Genomic DNA, 6,000 nt, shown 5'->3' with positions numbered 1-6,000 from the left:
AACTACGTGCTCATATCTACCATCATGCTGCCTTTTGATCTTCTGGGCTCATTAGTGCACTGGTCAGAAACTGACTGTGACCATGAGCCAGGGCCCATTGGCAAGATTCCATCTGGATAAGCTTCGCTCTCAAACATGCCTTCTACCTGAGGGCTGCTCACATAAGACCAATCACAAACCTGTGAGGCATGCTTCCACCCCACCTCTTTGCAGTTCTTCTCTCCCTGCCTGGCAGGATTCCTGTGTAGGCTGGAGGGTTATTTGGGTTGTGGTTCACAACATGCACAACTGACTGTGGCACCCTGGTGTCTACAATTCTCTTCCCCCAAATATCCGATGGCTCCCTCTTTGGCTTTCTTCAAAACTGTTCCCTTTCATTTTCTCATGAGCCAACCCTTGGTACTCCCAATCAACTTTACTCTGTTTCTTTTTCCTAACATGTAGATTCTGAGATAATGCAATATTTAACTTACATATTTTATTTATTGCTTATGTTCTATCTTCCCATACTAGAAAATAAATTCCATGAGGATAAACCTTTTTGTTGTTTTTGGTATTCTGCAATCCTGAATAAGGGATCTGGATCAAAATCCTCCAGACTCTTTCTCTGAATTCTTGTGTTGGCTGGCAGTCTCAGCTAACAGCAGTCATATCTGAAAGCATCATAGTACAGTATACAATTAAAGGAACAATACCGATAGCAATCACCTTTGCCTGTGTTCTTTGTGAAGTTCTCCTTTCTTCTCTAATCATAAATGAGCTTAGTTCTAGGTTATATTGAAATTCACAGTTAAGTAGTTTGGGGAATGTGAGTTGTGGCTGAATATGAAGAAAAGTGAAATTTATGTGTGAATGTGTGGGTGTGTGTAAGAGACAGAAAGGGAGAGAAATTGAGAGTGGTGGCTTTTATTGGAAAGGGTGTGAGAGGTTGGATTTGGTCAAATGAGAATAAAATGCATAACATACTTATTGGGCAGGCTAAATACGTAGTGGCAAGCATGATGTGAGTAACTGAATTGTTTGGTGTGGTTGCTAAGTGTTGTACTCACTACTGCTGCTGCATTATTTTGAGAATCTTCTTAGAAGCTGAAAGAAATTCTGGTTGTTCCTTCCTGTAAACTTTTTCTTTTTTTTCCTCACCAGAGAAACCCAGAGATTATCCATAAATCAAGGGGACAGGCAGTGAGAGATAGAAGAGGGATTCTGCTAGTCCTCTGAATTGTCCCTATTTTTTCACTTTATTAGTATACTGAAACATCAGTGCTATTCCTTTGACTCATCCTTCTTAACAGAAGGAAAAAATATCTTACCACTATTGCAAAGAATTGAGTAATTTTGCATAATCTGGACAGATAAGAAAATCAAGTTCAGTGTTAAGGGGCATAAAGAGAGTTTAATGTGAAGTGCCCTTGCTGTACAGTTTAGTGTTGATACTGATCTTTTAACTGTCTTTGAAGTGGAACTAAGAGCTTTATAATAAAGATAATAAAACTATATGAAACTTAGACTCTATATAGGCTGAAATTGAATAATTAGTTTAGTATTTCTTCAATTATATGTTTGGGGGAAGAAAAAAATGAGGGCTTGATTCCCAATAATATAAGCTAATAATTTAATTTGTGTAACTCTATACAAATAATTTAAATGATATAAATTGATGACTATTCACTGGATGAGACCAGGAAATACTAACTGTTATTGTTCAGAAACTGACTGAGTCTGGTTTAGCACAGAAAGAATAAAGCAGAGAAATGTATTCAACATAAAAAAAATCTACCTTTAGAAGACAGAACAATAAAAAATCAGAAAAATGTATATAATCTTACATTCATTTACTACTGTTAACTTTCTAAATGTATCTATCCATCTTTTCCCTTGTTTTATGTTAAAAATAATTTTATTTGTTTATGCTCAGAGGAGATTTAACATATTAAAAACAAAAGAAAACAATAGCAAAAACCATATTTGACTAGGTCAGATCTTTTTTTTTTATGTGCTTTTCTTTTTCTCTTAGTGCCCTTGTACAATCTTTCAAATAACTTATCATAATACCATTGATCATTTCAAGTTCAGATTTTTGGTGAAAAAATTATAAAATTCTTTATTTGCTACTTTGACACCCTGATCCCTAAAGTCTAATCACCACCTTTATCTCTCCCTTTAGTTACTTCAGCTTTACAGTCTTTCTTTAGGTGCATTATGGATGTGGACCTCCTACTGTAGACAAGTCTTTCTTTTTTGTTGATATTGTTAGTTTTACAGGGTGTAGAAAACATCCTGGGACTCAAAACAAACCACACCTAATCTATTTCTAAACATAGAAAACTCAAATGCAATTAAGTTTTATTTTCAGTGTAATAAACTTACTAAACTAGCTTTATTTATTTATTTTTTCATTTTTACCAATAGCTTTATTTTATTTTTTAAATATTTTAAATTTTCAAGTATGTTTTATTGATTATGTTGTTACAGTAGTTCCAATTTTCCCCCTTTGCTCCCCTCTGCCCAGTACCCTCCATCCCTCCAGCAATCTCACCCCACTTAAGTCATGTCTATGGGTCATGCATACAAGTTCTTTGGCTTCAGCCTTTCCTATATTATTCTTAACAGCCACCTGTCTATTTTGTACCAACCGATTATGCCTCTTAGTCCCTGCACCATTTCCCCATTTCTCCCTCACCCCTCTCCCAGCTGGTAACTCTCCAAATGATCCCCTTACCTATAATTCTGTTCCTATTCTGGTTTGCTTAGTTAGATTTGTTTCCATTTTTTAGATTCAGTTGTTGATAGTTGTGAGTTTGTTGTCATTTTAGTGTCACAGTTTTGATCTTCTTTTTCTTAAGTAAGTCCCTTTGACACTTCATATAATAATGGCTTGGTGATGATGAAGTCTTCTAGCTTCACCTTGTCTGGGAAGCACTTCATCTGCCCTTCCATTCCAAATGACAGCCTTGCTGGATAGAGTAGTCCTGGTTGCAGGTTCCTTTTCACCGCATTGAATACTGCTTGCCAGTCCCTTCCTGCCTGCAAAGTGTCCTCTGAGAAATCAGCTGATAGTCCTATAGGCATCCCCCTGTAGGCAACTCCCACCTCTCTCTTGCTGCCCCCAGGACTCTCTCTCCCCGGGTGCTGGGACTGCATTTTATGCTGGCCCACCGCTGCCGCCACTGTTGCCGCCAGCACACCACGTCCTCCCTGCCCTGGCTGTGCCCCTCCCACCTGTCTGGGTGAGCACCTCTTCTCCATATCGCTGCTTGGTGGACTTTCATGCAACCTGACCCTCTGGAACTTCTGGTTGTTTCCAACCCAGACGTAGCTGTATTCGTTCCCAGCTGTGGAGGGAGACGTATGCCTCCATCCTGGCCGGAAGTCCAAACTAGCTTTATTTTTAAAGCTCAGGATGAAATTTGTTGGGTCTCCCTTTGCTTCCTCAAAGTGGCACAGGCATTGTGATGGTGAGATTTGAGGAAAGTGATCCTGTACTTGGCCTGCAGCACTGTATACGGATCCAGTTTATGAGACAAGTCTGATATCTTTGAAGTGAAACAGGGATACATGAATAATGGAAAAGATGTGCCAAGATGGAATAGTAAATTTATATGACTTTTTTGAGAGAAGGCAATATCATTAGAATAAGTGATCACATTGAATTAAACCTCCCCAAATGATTTAGATTCCCTTTAAATAAAGTTACCAAAATATAAGCATATCTAAATAATCTATATCATTTAGTTTTTGAAGTCCTCTTTTAGAATTGTTCTCAGAGCACTGAGTACATTTTTCTTTTAATTATTTCAACTTAATTATAGTCCACCTTCACCTTCTGAGGAAGAAAGTTGCTTTTCAGAAATAGCCCAAACCTATTATTTCACCCTGTGTAAATAATGAGAGAGGAGGTCAGGCTAGCTAAAATTGTTTCTTAATAAAAAATAATTGGTAAATATTTATTAATACTGCCTGCAAAGGATATTCCAAACCTTGTTTGAATTACTGTTGGATTAAAGAATATTTGTTACACGCATCATAAAACCACTCTACCTTCTTCTCTTTGAACGATTCTAGAATGAAGAGGAGACAGTATTAACTGGGTCCACCATCCTTGTTCCGCCACTTCAGTGAGTCACCTTGAGGAATTTCCATGACATTAGGGTAGCTCAGTAGCATAAAGTTTGTAAAATGATTATAAAAATTCACATATCATTTTTCTGATACTTTATTATATTTAGAATGAAGTTCTTCCCAATATAAAGATTTTTTATTTCAAACCTTTAAGCTATGTACAAATAAAAACAATGAATGATTAAGAAAATTAATTTTACTTTTGACAATAGAAAATCCTTTTCTTTGCAGAAAAATAATTACTGCTCTCAGTTGATTTTTCTCTTATGGGTGAGAGAAGGAAGAGATTATCTTCATAGATAATAACCACTGATTTTTTCATAAGTATATTTTATTGATTATATTGTTACAATAGTTCCAATTTTTTTCCTTTGCTCCCCTCTGCCCAGATCCCCCCCTCCCCTAACAATCCCCCCCAAGTCGATGCCCATGGGTCATACATACAAGCTCTCCTGCCTCACCCTTTCATATATTCTTCTTCTTCTTTTTTAAATAATTAAATAATTAATTAATTATTTTAACAATAAAAAATAACAATCACTCCCTCTCAGACTTAAGACCCTTTATAATCTTATAAAGGACAATGGGCGAAGGTCTCAAGCTCTTCTAGCTGCTTCAAGCTGGACATGGTCGTCGTCCTACCTACCTTAGGGTCCAGAAATCCTTAATAAGAGTGGGGGTGTGGAGGGAAGGGTGGCCTTCCCACATGGGGAAGGATTGTGCAGACTCCAGGTCGGTTGGCTGTCCCCGGACAATGGCATGCTTGATTTAACAGCCTGGCATCCTTGTTGTATTCTGGAGGCAACAGATTTGGCAACAGGGTTAAAAGACATCATTCAATCTATAACCACTAGATGACAAAAGACAGGTATTAATTTTTCAATGTCCCACATTAGGGAAAAGAAGGGCTTCTTTGAAAGAAGGTGTGCCAGGCACATCTCACCTGTCCAAAACCCTTTTGCCCATTATATTTAGTTTGGGTTGAGGGAACTATTTTAGTTTTCCCCCCTTTCAGACCTCTGGGCTCTTTCTGTCCAAGCCATTAGGACAGAAAAGAGAAACCAGCATTAAAGTGAAGCCCACAGACCACCCCATTCTTCACCAACCAGCCACTTAGTTCAGTCAAACCACTGAGTTTCAGGAGGCAGCGATGCAGACAGTATTAAGTGAGGTCTATACATACAGACAATCACTCAGGTAATGAGATCATAGGCTTATGCCCTTTGAAAACAGAAAACACATGTTAATTTATGTAAGATAACCCACATACAAGTCTCTAAATCTGTAGGACTGTCTTATCGAAAAGACATCCAGTTCCAAGGCATTTGACATTCTTCTTGCCTGTAAATTAAACATCTTTGATGATACCACAGACATAGTTTAACTTTCAAATGAAAACAAATTTTAAATGAAAAGAAACTTTAAAGACAGTTAGCTTCACTACTTTATAGTCTACCACAGAGCATTGTGATTTTCCTTGAATCACAATTTTTCTCCCTAAGATTACCCTCCTTGTCATTAAAGGGACTGCATTAAGTCCATTTTTAATTTATCCTGTTCATTTGCATAAACAATACAAGAGTAGCAAATGATCACTTATGATCTTTAGTCCTGCATTGCTGGAACTTACGCAAGGAACATTTAGGGTGACCTTCAGTCTGCCCTTCAAGGCGCAGAAGCAGAACCACATACCTGGCATTCAGCCTTGCCTGTAAACACCTGTCTTTTCCAAGTCCTTCTGGTTTTCCATTGTGCCTTAAGGTCCCTTCTAGCCATCTTTCAGGAAAACAACCTTCATTCCTTCCCTGGAAAGATTGCCATGGACCGCGCATCCAACCAAGGTACCAGGCCTTTTATCTTGTGGGCTTTTATTACCTTTGA

This window comes from Furipterus horrens, unplaced genomic scaffold, assembly GCF_987537825.1.
Source record: "Furipterus horrens unplaced genomic scaffold, mFurHor1.1.pri manual_scaffold_12, whole genome shotgun sequence".
Lineage (NCBI taxonomy): Eukaryota > Metazoa > Chordata > Mammalia > Chiroptera > Furipteridae > Furipterus > Furipterus horrens.
Note: the sequence above shows the minus strand (reverse complement) of the source record.